This window comes from Sciurus vulgaris (genome assembly GCF_902686455.1).
Source record: "Sciurus vulgaris genome assembly, chromosome: 8".
In the NCBI taxonomy this organism is placed as follows: Eukaryota; Metazoa; Chordata; class Mammalia; order Rodentia; family Sciuridae; genus Sciurus; species Sciurus vulgaris.
The window spans coordinates 20729002-20746628 of NC_136468.1; the positions used below are offsets into that span (position 1 = coordinate 20729002).

General features: G+C 41.5%; 1 protein-coding gene across 1 annotated transcript in view; it reads right to left on the reverse strand.

The window, feature by feature from the left end:
* Positions 1-17627, reverse strand: part of EXOC4 (exocyst complex component 4) — a 795814-nt gene that overhangs the window by 13842 nt on the left and 764345 nt on the right. The window lies entirely within an intron of this gene.

Here is a 17627-nt window from a genome sequence, read left to right on the forward strand (position 1 = left end):
AATAGAAGATTAAAAAAAATTCAATCCAATTTTTGTTTAAACAGCAGGTTGTCAACAAGTGGGGTTTCCCCTACTGCCTTCTCAAAAGGATGCCTGCCCCCTTCTCATCAAACTGTCCTTTTATAGGACTTTATTTTTCGTTTTAGCTTCACTTCCATCTGAAAAGCTATATACTTCCAAAATACATTTTAATATGCACATTTAAATATAGGTATATAGAGAGATGTGGTTTAGGACAATGTTCAAGTCTCGATTGCGCTGCTTATTATTGTATGACTTTGGGCAATTTATTAATTTCTCTGTACCTTATTTTCTTTATCTCAGAAAGAGAAATAGTAATATGGCATTGTTGCACATCATAAATGATAAGAGCAGAGACTGGACAGATTAAAGTTATAGAACATCAATAAATACCCGCCTCCTGCTCCTAGAACATAGGCCAGTACCATACAAATACTACTACTACTAATAATAATTATAATGAGGGGCCAGATCTTGAGAGAGAGAAACCCAAGTGTCACAAGCACAGATGGAACGCCTGCAGTTGGCCAACAGAGTGGGAGAAGGACCTGGGAGGGAGTTGAGAGCAATACCTGAAAACCTCGCTGGATTCTCTATATTTCCTTGCTCCCCCAAGGGGCCTGTGAGGAGGGTGCCTTGGGGGGCTATGAGTGAACAGGAATGAATGAATATGAGCCCGCAGTCTGTACAATTCATTAAGTGATTGGGCACAATGTAAAAAGCAGTCTATGATTCTTTGACTAAGATCTAAGAATAAAATAGTTGAACTATGTAAAATGCAAAGGGCCATTCTCCTGTAACTCAGAGAGACATGGTTGGAACAGCTGGTGGTAAATGGAAAGGGGAAAGATATGGTCAGAAGTGGTCTGTTTTTGGCTAAGATCTGTAATCCTCTCAATTCTTTAATTCTCTGGCAGACTTAGATGTGAATCCCTGTCTTTTACCTAAGGTGTATGACCTCAGAAATTTCTTAACCTGTCTGCACTTCAGTTTCTTCATTTATACATGCAATAAATAGTATTACATCACAGGTTAGGTTAGAAGATCAAGTCAAATGACATGTAAAAATTATGACTGACTTTTACTCAATACAGGTTGAGTGAATATCCATTACCTGAAATGCTGGGACCAGAAGTGTTTCTGATTTTGGGTTTTGGAATATTTTCATACATGAGATAACTTGGAGATAGGACCCAAGTTTAAACACAAAATTCATTTGTGCTTTGTACATTTATATTCAGAGCCTACAAAGAATTTTATACAATATTTCAAATAATCTAGTTTATGGAACAAGTGTGTATGCTGACCTGTCAGGATGTATATGTGGTGTCATTCTGGAACTCAGGAGTTTTGGATTTTGGAGCATTTTGGATTTTCAAACTAGGGATGCTCAACCTGTAGGATGTACTTTTCACTCGCACTGTTCATGTGTAGATTATTTCTTTGGACCTTCAGTTTACCACAATGTACAAGAGATTGTGTCCTCCATACTGAAACGTCAGTGTGTGTGTGTGTGTGTGTGTGTGTGTGTAATCCCTCCCGCTTGACTCAGAAGAAGAGGAGTATCTACTCCTCTCCTTTGTACAAGATCAGCCCTAGGTCTTTGATCCCAGTCCCTCCGGATGCTTTTAGGACCTGCCAGGCATTGTTTTGTGTCAAACTCTTTTGTGTTTAATATTTTGCTGGTTCACTGGTTCTTTCATGTCTGCCTTCAAACATCCTATGTTTCTCTTATTTTGGAAAAGCAACACAAACAACAAACCCTAGACGCGGCGTCCACTCCATCTCTAACCTGTGTCTTTTCTCCCTTTCACTGTTGAATTTCTTGAACACGCCATCTGTAGCCATGGTTTTTCCAAAGCCTCCATTGTGTGTTTGGAAAGGGTCACCAGTGACATCCTGGTGAACAGACACAATGGCCTTTGCTTAGTGCTCTTTTCCTCGATAGCTTTCCACCTTAAACACAACTCTTTTTGAGTCATGTTTTTCAGGTATTGCTCTCAACTCCCTCCCAGGTCCTTCTCCCACTCTGTTGGCCAACTGCAGGCGTTCCATCTGTGCTTGTGACACTTGGGTTTCTCTCTCTCAAGATCTGGCCCCTCATTATAATTATTATTAGTAGTAGTAGCATTTGTATGGTACTGGGACTTGACCCCAGGAGTGGTCTACCACTAAGCCATACCCCCAGTCCTCTTTATATTTGGAGACAGGGTCTCACTAAGTTGCTGAGGCTGACTCGGCCTTTGAGTTGCTGGGATGACAGGGTTCACCAGCGTACCTGGCTTGGTCTCTCCGCAGATCAAAGCTTAATTCTCACTGGCCTCCAGACATTTCTACCAGAAGCCCATATCAGGTAACATTCCTAACTTGTGAATTTTACTGCCTCTTCACTCTTGCATTTCTTCTGCCTAATTATCACCAGGTCTATCAGTACAACATGTTTCATGTTCATTTCCTCTTTCCAATCTCATTATCACAGATCCTAGGCACTTCTCGTTGGATTATTATATATTGTCTTCTAACTGGAATCTCTTATTCACCCCTACTTACACCAATCTCCAGTTCTAATTGGATAACATCACTACTCTGTTTAAAAAAACCCTGTGTGCTCACTAGTGGTAGGATAAAATCCAATAACCAACCAAGATCTCTGAAAGATTTGGCTCCTATTTTTCCCTTTCTTCCATTTCTCCCTTGCTTCAATTTTCCCTTTAAGTCAAATGAAGCTACTGACTGTCCCCTGAATAGGACTTAGTACATTCTGGCTGAAAGTATTCAGAGCTTAACTCCTCTTCAAGACCATTCAAATCCTCTACGACGATATACCGAGGAAATTCATTCCTTCTCCATTACTTACTGTATGGGTTACTAATTTAACATGTATTACTCAGTCATATCTTTTTCAAAAAAGTTATCAAGATTCTTTTTGAATTGATGATACAATAAAAAAGATTACTAAGTTATTTACTTACTAGGTATATGAATTTGGAAAAGTTACTTAACCTCTTTGGACCTGTTTTTCATCTTCTGTAAAATGAGAACATTGATAAGATCTAGATTATGGGGTTATTAAGTAGATTAAGTGAGTTAATGTTTATAAAGTACTCAGAATAGGGTCTGGCACATATTATATATGTTATAAATTTTTGTTAAATAAGCAAAATAAAAGTTACCAAAAAGTACATAGTAAAAAGTCTCTTTTCTATCCCTGGTTTCTGGCCACCCACCTTTACAGAGAATCACTGTAACTAGTTTCCTGGGAATACTTGTAAATACATTGATACATAAACAGAATAGTGTATATACACACACTCATATATCAAAAGGTAAATGGTGCTCACATGCTGTTCTGCACCTTACTTTTTTTTTTAACTTAACAGTGTATCTCAGAGATGGTTCCCTTTCTGTGTATATTGACCTGTCTCATCCTTCTTAATGGCTTTGGAGTAGTCAACTGTATGGATGTACCATAATATAGATCTATTATCTGCACCTAGATTGCAGGCTCCTTGGTGATTAAGACTACATGTCTGTATCATCCTCAGTGTTTAAATATTGCCTTTCTAAATCATTTTTAAAAAAATTGTTTTCTTGCTCAACAAATATTTGAGCATCAATTATGCAGCAGGTGGTGTAGAGTAGGCACTGTAGATGCAGAGGTGAGTGAATCAAAGTCCTTGCTCACTGGTGCTGTAGTGGGATGTGAGGTCACCACACACAACAATGTGGCAGTGGCTGTAATAAAGGCACAGAGGAGATTCTCTAAGACTGCAGACAGGAGGGGCTGCACGCACCTCAGAGCAGTTGGGAAGGCTTATTGGAGGAGACCTTAACGACAAGGCAAACGGGAGAGGAGAGAGTCCTCCAGGACCACAGGAAATGGAATGTGTGAACAGGGTGGAAAATAAGAAGAGTGTGGTGTTTGTGGGGACTGTGAGTAGTTTACTCCTCACTGAGTACAATGGAGGGCAAGCAGGGAAAGTGCTAGCAAAGGTAAACTGGGCTAGGCCATGCCAGACCTGACTTCCAGGGACGGTAAAAGGGGAGGAAGGGGAGGCTGACTTAAGAGTTGCTAATCTTTTATTTTGCCCATGTGATTAAAAAAATGATCATCTATTATTACCATGATTTAATAAAAGAAGGTATTTAAACACTCCTCAAATAGAAAGAAAATAATGTCTGAATGAAAAGGTTCCATGTGGGGCTGGGGAGATAGCTCAGTTGGTAGAGTACTTGCCTTGCATGCACAAGGCCCTGGATTCGATCCCCAGCACCGCAAACAAACAAACAAACAAACAAAACAAACAAAACCCTATGAAAAGGTTCCATGTATTATTTTCTGAGAAACTCACAAATGCACTACCTGTTTGTGATTCTTGTAATTCTCCTATGTGTGAGGACTGTCCTTTGGTTTACAAAGCTCTGGCATATCTGGGAACCAATGCTGTAGTAGCTGGGGAGGAAGGAAACTAAAGACAGACCATTTTAGGAAGAAGTCACACAGTATGGCCACTGTGTTTCTCTTCAGCTGCAGCAGAGTGGGTCTGAGAGTAACAGAACTTCAGACTATTGGGCAATCCAGCACTGCCCTGGGCTCTTTAACTTCTTTTTTCCAATCAGACTATTAGGTAGGAGTTCAGTGACACCAAGATGGTGGAGACAGAACATTAGAAAGAAGTTGCTGGAGGACAACAGGGAAACAAGTCCTGTCCCTGTTTACAATAAATCCCATTCCATGATACCCCCTGCCACTGGGGACTTATCATCATGATGACTCCCACCAACAGGTTTGGTATTTTAAAATGACCAATGGGGATAAAATGGGAAGTATTCTAATTAGGTTTTCTAAAGAAACCAATAGAGGAAAATTGGATGATATTCTAATCAGGTATCATAGGATGACCAGTGGGGGTCAGTGGGGGAAGGTCTTCAATCAGGTCCATATTGGGAAGAGACTGCTTTACATCTCAGCATATAAGACACTAATTTCCAGAATTGGGGCCTTGAGCTCATCTTGCTTGCTCCATCCACCCCACTCTACCGAAAAGAGTGCTACTTCCACCTTCACCTTCAATAAATACGTACTTTGCCTGTCACTTGTATGTGTGTGTCTTGCTCAATTCTTTGTTTGGGACACCAAGGACCTACACCCAAACCTGGTGATAACAAGACGATATCAATGTACTGGACAGTTTCCTTTCAATTCTATATTCCCAAGCTGGGAAACAGACAAAATCAACCTTGAAGAGAGAGAGGAGTGCTATCCCCTGAGGAGAGAACAACAACAACCAAACACTCCCCAGGTCTCTCGTCTTTTATCTTTAGTGCAGGTCAGCACTGGCCTGGGACCTTCACGATATACACACCTGGACTGGACTGAGAAGAGGCAGTGGGCTGGGAGGAAAGGGAGGGCTGGCAGAAAGAACACAAGTAACAGAAGGGATGCCTTTTACTCAAAAGTAATTTACCCCTGGTCTCCAATGGGTCAGGCCGAAGTGTATGGAGGGGCACCTAAGATGCATTAGGAGTTAAATTGCTATCTCATTTAATCACTGAAAACCATAAAAGAAAGGTTTGAGAACCATAATTTGGTAGATGAGTAAAGCGTCAGAGAGGTTCACAAAGTCGTCATGTGTGTGACTGAGATGGTCTGATCCCAAAGCTCAGACTCCAAGACGCTACGGGAGCTGATGGACGCACTGGTGACTCCAAGCGCCTTCATCACACATGAGAACATACACTAGATTCTTACTTTAGAATTGGGATTTGAGTCTAGGGAGGGTGTCTCAAGGGAAATGAGACATAGTTGGATAAAATTAACCATAGGAAATACGCTGAAAGTCAGCAGGAAAAAATCAGGCATTAAGGAAGAGAACAGCAATTTCTAAAAAATGTCTCTTTCCATGAAAAACACTAAAACTGAGACTGCTCAACAATACCACTCTCCCAAGTCTACATATAAAGAAAAGGGCTTTGATAGGGAAAATTTATATAGCATTTGCATTCTTCTTTTAGAAAGAAAAAAATATCTGATTTGAAGAAAGCTCTCAGAAAGGGCAAAGTTATGAGGAGGAAGGTCTTCGAGTAAGTTTACTGCTCTATTTAAATGCTAATGCTAACCTATGGCTCTGAACCACAGAAAAACTAAAGTTTTTCAAAGACTGTAAAGTGAATTTAAAATGAAACCTTAATTTCTTTAAGAAATGCTTTTTTTATTTGTGAAGATCAAGCTAGCCCATGGATTTTCATAAGAGGAATACCATGCTGATTAGTCAAAATGAGACTGTGACAAGGCCAGAGGCGATGGCAGAGACTGGCCCTGCCAGGTTTCCCCAGCACACCCAGCAGTTGATGGGGGTGGAGGTTGGGGTCCCTCCCATGCCCCCACTGTTTCCCAGAGGGTGCTAGCATCAGGAAAGCTGGGACAAAAGCGAGGAGGAAGAAACACAAAGGCCTGAGAGTCACTTGGTTCATTCAGAACAGAAAGAGGGAGGAGAGTGCACTTGGAGGGGCTCTTGAATTAGCCCGCAGGCTTGTTTCCCTAGGGAAGCAGCATCAACGAATGCAGGTGGCTGAGGCTGGGGTGTTGGAGAGGCTGCATCTACAGCCAGGGCTGGGAGGGGGCGTGCTGGATGTGGATGCGCAGGAAAGGGAACAAAAGAGGAAGAAATCACAACAAACCATCTGGGGGTGGGATGACCAGGTGGGAGCAAAAGGAGGTTTTGGGGTGATTTTAAGATTCAAAATTTTTATCTCGATGATGGTTAACAAGAATGGACTCACTTTTTAAGAAGTTATCATTAAGATTAATGCTGTTTACTGTATGTGTATTTCAATAAAACACACTACTATTCTCCTCCTTGTCCTTCATCCAAAAAACAGAAAGAAGAAAGAGAGCAAGCGGCGGCCCAGGTGTTGGGATAGTACCCTGAATATACCTTTTTAATTCAGTCTCATATCTTAACATTAATAAATGTTAATTTCGTGAATCCTGAAATTTTTATGCTAACTGAAAGAATCTAGTTGCAAAAGACCACACACTGCATAATTCCATTTACGTGATCTATCCAGAAGAGAGAAATTAGTGGCTGCCAGGGGGAGGGATTGTGGAGGAACAGGGAATGATTGCTAATGGACACCGGGTTTCTTTGGGGGGCAATGGAAATGTTCTAAAATTAGCTGGTTATGATGACTGTACAACTCTGTGACTACACTAAAACCCAATGAACTGCACACTGTGAAAGAGCTAGTGTGTATGGTATGCAAATTATAACTCCATAAAACTATTATAAAAATGCAAATTTTATGAGCTAGAACCCTGGTTTAGGTATACAGAAGACATCCATCCACAGCCACACTGTTGTGAAGAGTCATCTGTTCATCAGGACATTTGCTGCAGTTCAACGTTCCCCTGTGATAGTTATGGACAAGATCCTCCAAGCTGACAGGGGAACATTTTTACAAGGTGTCCCAAAAATGTACTAACGCCATTTTTCAGGGCTCCACACTTTTGCAGATTAGTTGACTCCCATTCACTATAAATGCTTTGAACTCACCCTATTACTATAATAAAGAAAAATTTATGGCACCTAATAATGATTAACCCTTACTAGAAAAACAGGTTAGAATTGAGAATAATTCTATGCGTACAATGACAGAGTAACTGAGCCAAAGATTCACTAATATTGCATTGATGTTTATTATTAAGAAGGACAATAATTAAGGGGAACAATTATCATTTAGCAGGTATACCTGAGTTAGTCCTTGTATACTAAGGTTCACAAAGGTGAAATACCTGCCTAAGGTCACCTGCCATGATTGAATTCTTTTCCTTTTCAGAACTGAATTGTGACACATAACAACATTGTCCTATCTTACTTCCTCTAGATCATTCCAGGAAAATGGCTGAGCTGGGCCATGAGAAAACAGACTGGAGCTTGGGTTTACTCATCGGGAGGCCCACTGAGGTCATATTTGGGACGGCCTTAGGGACACTGTGAAGTGCTCTGCATGTATGTGTCAGGCAGGAGCAGAGCTGCAGGTACTGGGTGGGAGATGAGAAGCGGCGGTGCAGCTGACTGCTCCAAGTGTGAGTGTGGCCCCCGCTTGTTAAGGTAAAGGGGACAAGAGACATCGTGCAATCACTGGCTCTCCTGCAGTTAACCTTCAGACCTTAACTTATGATCGTGAATGACCATTCACAGTTGAGAAGAGAGACTCTATCTATTAGAGAGGAAGGTGCGGCCCGCGTAGACTGGGATCTCAGCAGATACAGACTTTAAAGAAAATACATGGCGATTCCTAGTAGGAAAAGTAGAAGTTGTTCAAAAGGCAGTAAGAATATGCTGAAAGCCCAAACCTAATATATCTCAAATCCTGCAGAAGAGAGTGGCAGGCGGGGTGGAGCACAAAGGGCTTAGTCTATCCGCTTCCTTCACTCTCGCTACCTGCAGAATCAGACTCCCATAATTTCCAGGGCTTTCGAAAGCCTACTGAATTTACACAGGTGCTTCACATGTTCCAGTGGGGACATCCATGAGCAGGAGGTGACTTTCTGATCATTTCCCTGGGACCCAGAGGAATGCTGCCCTCATGACTTTGTGTCAGTGGAAAAAAGCAAAGTGGGATGAAAGTGGTGACAAGGACACCTCAACCAAACATTGGTCAGGTGTGTTTGGGCCTCTTTGCCACTGGGCCTCGTCCTGTGGCAGTTATTCATGGGTCAAAGGTAAGGTCAAGATGCAACCTGAACTCCAAGTTGCTCCTCTCATCACTAGACCATGCTCCGTGCCATGCAGGCCCTGGTACTAACCAAGGTTTTCCCGAATCCCCTGCTTTAAATTAACACTACTTACGACACGGGAGCTGCAGAGGCCATGTTGGGAAGTGAGGGATAAAGAAGGAAGCAAGTGGGCCTCAGTTTGCGCCACTCTATGGTAGACTCCTTGGCCTGTGTCCCGCCACCTCTCTCTACATTGCTACTCCAAAACACTCCAAATTCACAGCCTGAGGGGAGGACACATCTGCCACCTACAAAACTCACCTGAAGTCACAGCACCACTCAATATAGCTATTGTAGTTTAAAGTCAAAGAATGTCAAAGAAGTCTAAGGTTGATGCTGGGAGATGCCAGAATTCCTTATGGATCAGAACCCCTATGCCTGGAGGTCCCTGGACATCCCACCCCAGGTGGCTGGGGGTGCCTCTCCCATTCCATACTTATACTTCTGCTGGGAATCTGTTCTATTGGCGAACATTTCTAACGTTTTCAAAGGGAAACATTTCAAATATGGTAGTGAAACAAATATTGGTTTGTGACCCAAATGTTTCTGCAAATGTTTTCTCAGGCTGGGGGTGGAAATGTTTACAAACCATTTGGGCAGGAGAACTGTAGTTATGTGTTTCAGTAGTAGTTGCTTGGGGTGGGCAGGGAAATCCCAACGCTCCCTAATACAGCAGAATGTCATTAAGAGGATGCCTTAATGCTTTTGAACTCACTCCATTCTTATGTAATACACCATTACATAGCATGTGACTGCATAGGTATGATGTGACATTGCTGATGCATCTACTCCTGTTCTTGCCCCATCACTAGCCAACTAGTGATGTGCTGATGCTTCTCCATTCTATGGTATCTCAGCTTGCATGCCTGGAAAACTAAATGGAATAGGGTAGAACAGATGACATCTAAAAGTCATCCCAACCCTCAAGGGAGACTGGAGTCAGGGGAAGGGGCAGTATTATTAATATTACTTCCATTTTCCAGAAAATGCAATTTAGACTTGCAGAGATGGAGAGATTAGGCCCCAGGTCACACAGCTAATCAGCAGCAGAGCTTTGACTTAAATCTGCATCTCCTGAGCCCAAAGCCTGTAACCTTTCTATTATACTACACAGGCTCTCGACAATTTATCTGGCTCCCTGGCTTCCTCCGGGCCTCTGTGCTAACCACAGTGTACCCATAGATGGTCCACATTTGTTATTTGTCCTTTCACTTTCATTATTTTTCTAGCGTGCATTGTATCCCTCCATCTGCACTGAAAAAAAAAAAAAAATGGTTTTCACAAGAGCATAGAGTGAGTGCACCGGGAAATGTGGTTGATGCAGCTTTATTTCAGTGTATATTCAATTGAATGTAATAGCAGCTTCATTGTAATAAAAAGCTTTATTGTGCTTTGTAATGAAGACACAAAGCACTTAGTTGAAATCACAGTCTTTTAAGCTAATCTGCTTTATACCCCATTGCAGAGATGTAGATACAGGGAATTCCAAAGTGGTTTCTACAAAGTGATTCACTCAAAGTAGGAGATCTCTGAGTCGGTGCCTCAGTTTTTCCTAGGGTTTCTTATCTTTGCTCAGGGTTGGGCCAGGGTTTCTTATCGTCTCTGTTTATGTCAGGTGCTCTCTGATCTTTCTCAATGTTTATTCTTCCTGTGAGGACTAAGCAAACACCACTACATATTATGTGATCTCGATGGGGTGTTCTTCCTTCCTGTGCACTGCACGCTCAGGAGTGCACAGCACAAGAGAAGACAGCTAGCTCAAGGGAGGAGAGGAAAATGAGGAGTTTAAAGCCTTTAAATAAAGATTGTAACTGTTGTTGGACTCCACAAAGATACGGAGTAATTAAAAAGCTCTTCAAAGAATAGAATAAGATCATTAAATCTAGTTAAATAATTTTTCAGAAACACTGCAAGAGATACTTCTTGCTGTTTCGTTCTCTCACAATGAACCAAAGGAAGAATATCTCATTTTCCAAATGGAACTTTATGGAGTTTTCAATAAGACCCCTCAGCACTTATCTAAATCTTTAATTAGTTCTATAATATACTGATGATATCAAGCCTAATTAAATTTATATAGATAAGGCGCAATGAAATTCTAACCAAGTGAGCTGGAAAGCATATATTAAATAGTAAATTTAATGGTTCAAGCTGATAACTACAATTTTATATCAAAAAATTAAATTCAATTTACATGTTGTATTCAAATTGATTTTGAGTGTGCAAATTATTGGAAAAATCTCTTAAGTATATCAGTAAAATTGCTAATCCAGCCTGTTTAAATATCAGTTATTAATGTCTGCATTTGCAAATAAGCCACACACATTTGCATTTTTACTGCATATAGTAAAAAATTATCTAAACCTTATGCTATTTTATTAAGAATACTAAGTGATTTTTCTTTTGGCTTCATGCATAAATTAGGGAAGCAAAGAAATGACTACTGGGTCTAAAGAAGAGTCAGCAATTCAACACAGAGCAAAACAAATATGATACATATATTTGCTGACTAAAGCAGTTTGTTCTTTGGGAATAGCAATTACAATGGAAAAATCTGCCCTATTTAGGAACAACTAGAACAGAACCACCTACAGACATCTGATGCCAAAATCACAGGGACATCTAGACTTATGCAAATTCATTGGTTTACCATCAGCTGGGGGAGGGAAGGGGAAATGCAGTTATATTTTATCAGAAGTTAAAGGTAAACAGCTCACTCCATTTCATGAGTCAGCCGGCAAGTAGGGTTGGGAGGCTACATTAAATAGTCACCTGGGGCTGGGATTGTAGCTCAGTGGTAGAGTACTTGCCTCGAATGTATGAAGCACTGGGTTGGATACTCAGCACCACATAAAAAATAAATAAATAAAATAATAAAAGGGTTTGCATTCATCTACAACTAGAATATTTTTTTTAAAAGTTACCAGATTAGTTTTAAAAAAGGCCCAACCACTGATACTATACTATTTAATCAATAATAGAACCATGCTGGGTTTCTCCAGGTGATTAGCTGCCCTTCAGAAGCATTAGCCTTAAACATTTTTCTATCTCTTTCTTTGCTGACATACAGAGATATTGAAGATATTATAAATGTTATTGAGTTTCAGTGACCTCAGAATTAGCTACATATTCATAAAAATCTGGCAGTGATTACGCTGCCATTATTATCAAGTGCTTTCCCCTAGACAAACTTCTATTACCCTTGCATTCCATTCATTGAAAAATTATCTTTGAAATGATCAAATATTTATTAATATCTATTACACATCCTCTGCTTGCACTATGGGGATACAAATAGTATGTTAATGACTTTAGAAAACAGAAATACAAGGATCAACTGAAGTAGTCAATCATTCCAGAGAAGGGGTAGAAGTGCCACGTGATTCAGAGGGTGGGAAGTTTAAGAATCAGGCAACAGAATGGCAGAACAAAGGCATGGGGGTTTGGGGCCACAAGTGACATGTCAGGAGGACTGTGAAATCATTGGGAACAGTTGATAAGTCACAAGAACGAGCCAGCCAGTTAAAACAGGGCAATCATTAGGTGAATTTTTATTCGAACATAAATAGTATGGGCTGGATGGAGTACTTATAAAGATGTCACTCTAAGCAAAAAAAAAAATCAGTCTAAGATAAGCAGAATTTGGGAATGATTAGGCCAACTATATCACGAGGGAGGGCTGAAGGGAAGAGAATGAAGAACATCAGCTGACTGCTGACTTATTCCAGGTGTGATATGGTAGTGAAGACGAGAACAGTAACACAGGAATGGAACTGAGAACCTTTTAGAAAGGGAGTCAATGAAACTTTGTGTTTAACTGGATGTAAGAGGGTGACAAAACAGACAGGTGATCCACAGAGAGGTGCTAGCAATTGTAATGTGAAATCTAAGGCACAGGAATGGGGCATGGAGCCAAGTTCAGGTTGGCAGATCCTGAGACTGCTTTTACAGAGGAACAAAACTGAAGTGAATGAACCTGTGTGTCAGCTAGTAAAGCGTGGACACTCGGAGGAAGCACTGCTAGGACCGAGTAAGTATGAAGAAAGAACATCAGGAGGAGCAACTATCTGACACTTCCCTCCAGAATGAGAATGCAGTCAAGGTTAGAAATGGGAACTTGTCTGGTGAGAGCGATGTTGAGCTTTTTTTGATGTAAACTCTGCAGTGAAATGAAAACCATGTATTCTGCAGCTCTATTCCGTGGTGTTCACTCTCCTGGGGCAGCTGGGCAAAACTGGAGGGTGTGATCAGTTGTGAATGGAGCTATGGGGGACACTGACAGGGAAATGACAGTTGGGCCCAGCATGGTTACCTCTTGCCCAAGTGGGAGTGCCTGTTCTGATCCCCAGCTTTGTGTTCAGAATGCCAAGAATGAAAGCAAATACAGAGGGCCAAAGAGAGGGAGCTAGACTCTCATAGCAGCTTTTGAAAACCTGGTAAAATCATGAACTACCTTGACAGAAAAAAATTCATGTCTACGTGAACAAAACTTTTGAAAGAATTTTAAGGTGTTTGTGCGCCTCTGAAGCTCCATTATGTGCTCCAAGTTAGGATGACATAGTTTATACTCTACATTGCACATATACACGTGTACACACATTCCTGTATTTAGAGACGCTTCTTTATGACATACGCCACGTCTATGTGAGTGCATATATACTCATCATCCATCTTCCTACTGATCTACTTTTTTTAAATATTAGTTGTAGTTGGACACAATACCTTTATTTTTATTTTTGTTTATTTTTATGTGGTTCTGAGGATGGAACTCAGTGCCTCACACATGCAAGGTCAGCACTCTACCACTGAGCTACAGCCCCAGCCCCCGATCTATCTATTTTTAAGGCCTCACACAGCGCTCTCTCGCTCATTGTCATTTCTGATTAATCAGTATTTCTGTTCAAACCAAAAGGAAGCAGAAAACTGAAGCAATGTAAAGGTGGGTGGGTCTTTCCACATCATAGTAAAGCAAATGAAGGCAGAAACTTCATGTCTCCAGAAGTAGGTCACAGGTTAAGGCATTTATTATGTAGATACACATGTATCTTTACACATGTGTTTTCAGTGCTCTAAGACTACTGGGTAAGCAAATGTGCAATCATCCTGTTTCACAGCACCCTCACCTAGACCCAGTCAAGTTCTAGGACAATCCTGTTTTAGGCAAATGGTCCAGAGATCATCCAAGAGCCCCTAGTCACTGTGGATGGAAACGGATGCAGATTGGGAGCGGCCTGTGGGTTGCCTGCTCAGCTGGGCCTAGGCCTCACTCTGCTGTCTGGGAAGAAGAGGGCATGGGGGCCACTGGAGAGCAGAAGAAAGTAAGGTGAGAAATCAGGGAAGAAGTAGCGCAGAGATGAGAACGAGTTAGAAGGCAGAAGATGGGAAAGAGATGTGGATCAGAAGGAGGAATGGAGAATGACATTTATGCATTACAAGTGATTTCTCAAAAAAGATTAGTTTACCAACATAATTAAGCTCAGCACTCTAAGACAATTTAAAGCATATGTAAAACAAACAAGAGGCACCAACCCCAGTGGAGTGGTTCCCAAAGAGCATATATGTAAATATAGGCACCAGGAATATCAATATAACACTTTCGCAAAATATTTTTATTCTGTAATGCTTTACATATCCCAAAACTAATAAGGGCTTTAAATCTTTTTATAGGTTCACCAGATCTGCATGGGAGGTGTCAGGCTGCTACATCTTGGGCTGCATGTTAAAATCCTGAATCCACCACGTGGAAGTTCAGCAGTGCTGATTTCCCTGATGCGGAGGCCCCTCATCCAATGAGTTCAGACAGCCCCCATTTGCCAGATATGCTAATCCTTCCAAAATCCATACTGCAACTCCTCAGTCGGTGCTTCTCAATCCTGCAGCAGAAAATGTGACGTCTGTTCCATTGTGCGGGCCACAGGAGGCAAAGGAGGCCTAAATTGCCATGGATTTTGTTCCTGTCGTGACCTTCTAAAGTTAGATGGTGGAGAGAAATGCTACCCGTCTCTCCTTGTTATTTATTCACAGTTTAGGCATTCCGAAAAGAACTCCCTAGGTTTAGAAGCAGAGAAAACCCGAGCTGGTGTGTAGTGAGATGCCAAAGATTACTATTTTATAATTGGAATACTGGAAATAAAAATGTGCTTTGTGAAGAACTCCTGGGTTATCACTGGGGAATAGGAACTTGCGAAAAGTCACAGGAAGTCTTCAGTTTGTTTTGTCGCTGCACTCCGTTCTATAAACTGTTTGATCCTAGACGAGGGCTCTGAGGGCATTCACAGAAGAAACTGAAGGATGATTCTCAGGACCAGGAAAGCCTCCGAGGAGGGATGGGGATAATTCACTTCTGAATCACGCCTGAAATGTTTGTGGCAAGGTTTATAAAGCTACAATGCAAAAGTGTTCCTGTCTCATGGCCTTGGTGGGAACAGAACAGAGGACCTAACACCAAGCCAGCATCTCTACTTATGTGTATGTTGTGATTAAGTGACATGATACATCTGAACTTCTTTGTGCCTTCCCCCAGGGACAAATACTAGAGAATTTCAGTGATTACTGAATTATAATCCTATAACATATTTTACTCATCAATCATGCTTTCTGATCATCTGATTTCTTTTTATAATTCAAAGTGTTTCAGGGAAGAAATAAAGTTGCCCGGGTCTCCTCTTGGGAGGAAACAGTTCCACTGAAGCACCTTCAATGGAGCTCTGCAGGAGCCAGCTCAGGGCTGTGTGACGGCAGCTTGGGGTCTTTGAGAAAAGGTAGTTGACACCACGGGTGTCTTCTCCCTTTGCTGCTTTTCATCTCTCCTGTTGTTATATTCACGTTTCAAATGAGAGTTAAATTCCTCTGCCTTGCCCCCTAATCTGACTCACTTTTCAATAATATCAACTTACTAGCAAAAATATGAAAACTGGCTCATGAAGAATTATGAGAACCGTGCATCCAAGAGCTAGACATCCTCTTTTCTGGAGGGAAGAGGGGACAGGGATTGAACCCAGGGATGCCTAACCACTGAGCCCCAGCCCTTTTTATTTTTTGAGACAAGATCTCACTAAGTTGTTCGGGGCCTTGCTAAATTGCTGAGGCTGGCCTTGAACTTGCAATCCTCAGCCTCCAGAGCCACTGGGATTGCAGGCAGATGTCACTGCACGCAGCTGGACAACCTCTTGCACATTTCACTCAGAAGAAAAAGACTGAACTATTACCGACCTCCCCCTTGTATTTGTAGCTGGTACTTCCATGTGCGGTTTCAATTTAGTCCTTATGGCCCTCTAAAGTGTGAGTACACCATCTCCATTTTATAGAGAAGGTAACTAAAGTATTAAAAGCACAAGGAAGTTTTGAGGACAGAATCCTTCTGTCTCTATACAGTCTACATTTACGTAAAACTGAGAGATTACATAAAGACATGAAGGATCTTTTAGCATCTATGAATTTTATAAAACCATTTAGTCGAAGAAAAAATTCACTAGGTAGCTTTGAGGATCCCAACCTTTCACATTAGCCAGACAGAAGGAGTCCCCATTTCTACATCTCAAGAGAGAATTTCTAAACAAGGGAAACAGTAACCATGGCTTTTCTGAATGGTATCTGGAATGGATCTGAATCCAGGGGTAATGCAGATATCTTTTCTTTAATAGGTCTGTTGGTATGAGCACATACTAATTAAGGGACAAGATTAATAGATGCCTTGTTTGTGTCTCAGGCTCATGCTGAGTTACAAATGATTGTTTCCAGGGACTTTCCTCCAATTCCAGTGTGCTGGGGAGCGACCACAAGGAAGCAGCTTTCCATTTTTGTGTCCAGTGACTGCTTCGGGGTGTGTGTATTTGTGTGTTGTGTCATATAATTTTAACCAATAAGATATGAGAGGAAGTCACCTGAGAGACTGCAAAATGTTTCTTTGATGGCAAGAATGAAGCTCTGGGAAAGGAAATGGTCTTCCTCCATGGGATGTTTTTGTGATGCTTGGAAATCCAGCAGCCAGCCCAGGACCACAGAAGATGCTGTGGAGGATGAAGCCAATTCACCTTGAGGAAGCAAGAGCCGAGACGGGGCAATGCCTGGGTTCTCAGTGACTTCCACAGGCCATAGAATCAGCCTTTTTTTTTTTTTATCTTGAGACTTCAAATTATTTGAGAAAAAAAGTTTCTTAAAAAATGTTTTAGTAGGGTATACTGGTGTGTATCTGTTAGTCTCAGCTGCTACTCAGGAGGCTGAGGCAGGAGGATCAGTTGTGTCCAGGAGTTTAAGGCCAGCTTGGGCCGCATAGGGATTCTATCTCAAAAAAAAAGTCTCTCAAGTCAGAGTTTTCTTTTCTTTTCTTTTCTTTTCTTTTTTTTTTTTGTGGTGCTGTGGATTGAACTTGGGACCTCATGCAAAGTCACGGTTTTCTGTTATATGCAGTTGAAAGTATCTATTTCTTCCTAATAGAGGAAGAAATCTGATGTGAGAATGAAACATATGGTTCACCTCTAATATGCCTCTCCTCCTCTTCCTCCTCCTTCTCCCTCTTCCTCCTCCTCCTCCTGTTCTTCCTCTTTTTCCTCCTTCTCCTTCTTCTTCTTCCTCTTTCCTCCTCCCCCCTCCCCCTCTCCCTTCTTCCCTTAGTATTTTGTATGAAAATGCTGTTCTTTGTGATTTAAAATAACTGCCCAAGCCACTACTTTTACCTCATTGCATCTCCTGCCTGCTCCTTTGAATGACTTTTAAAAATCTTTCTTTCTCCCTCAGGAGCCCACGCCCCAACCCTCTACCTGCCCGACCTTGACCTTCTATTTCCTCTCAGCTACTCCTCATGGTTGCTGTGTGAAGGCAAACA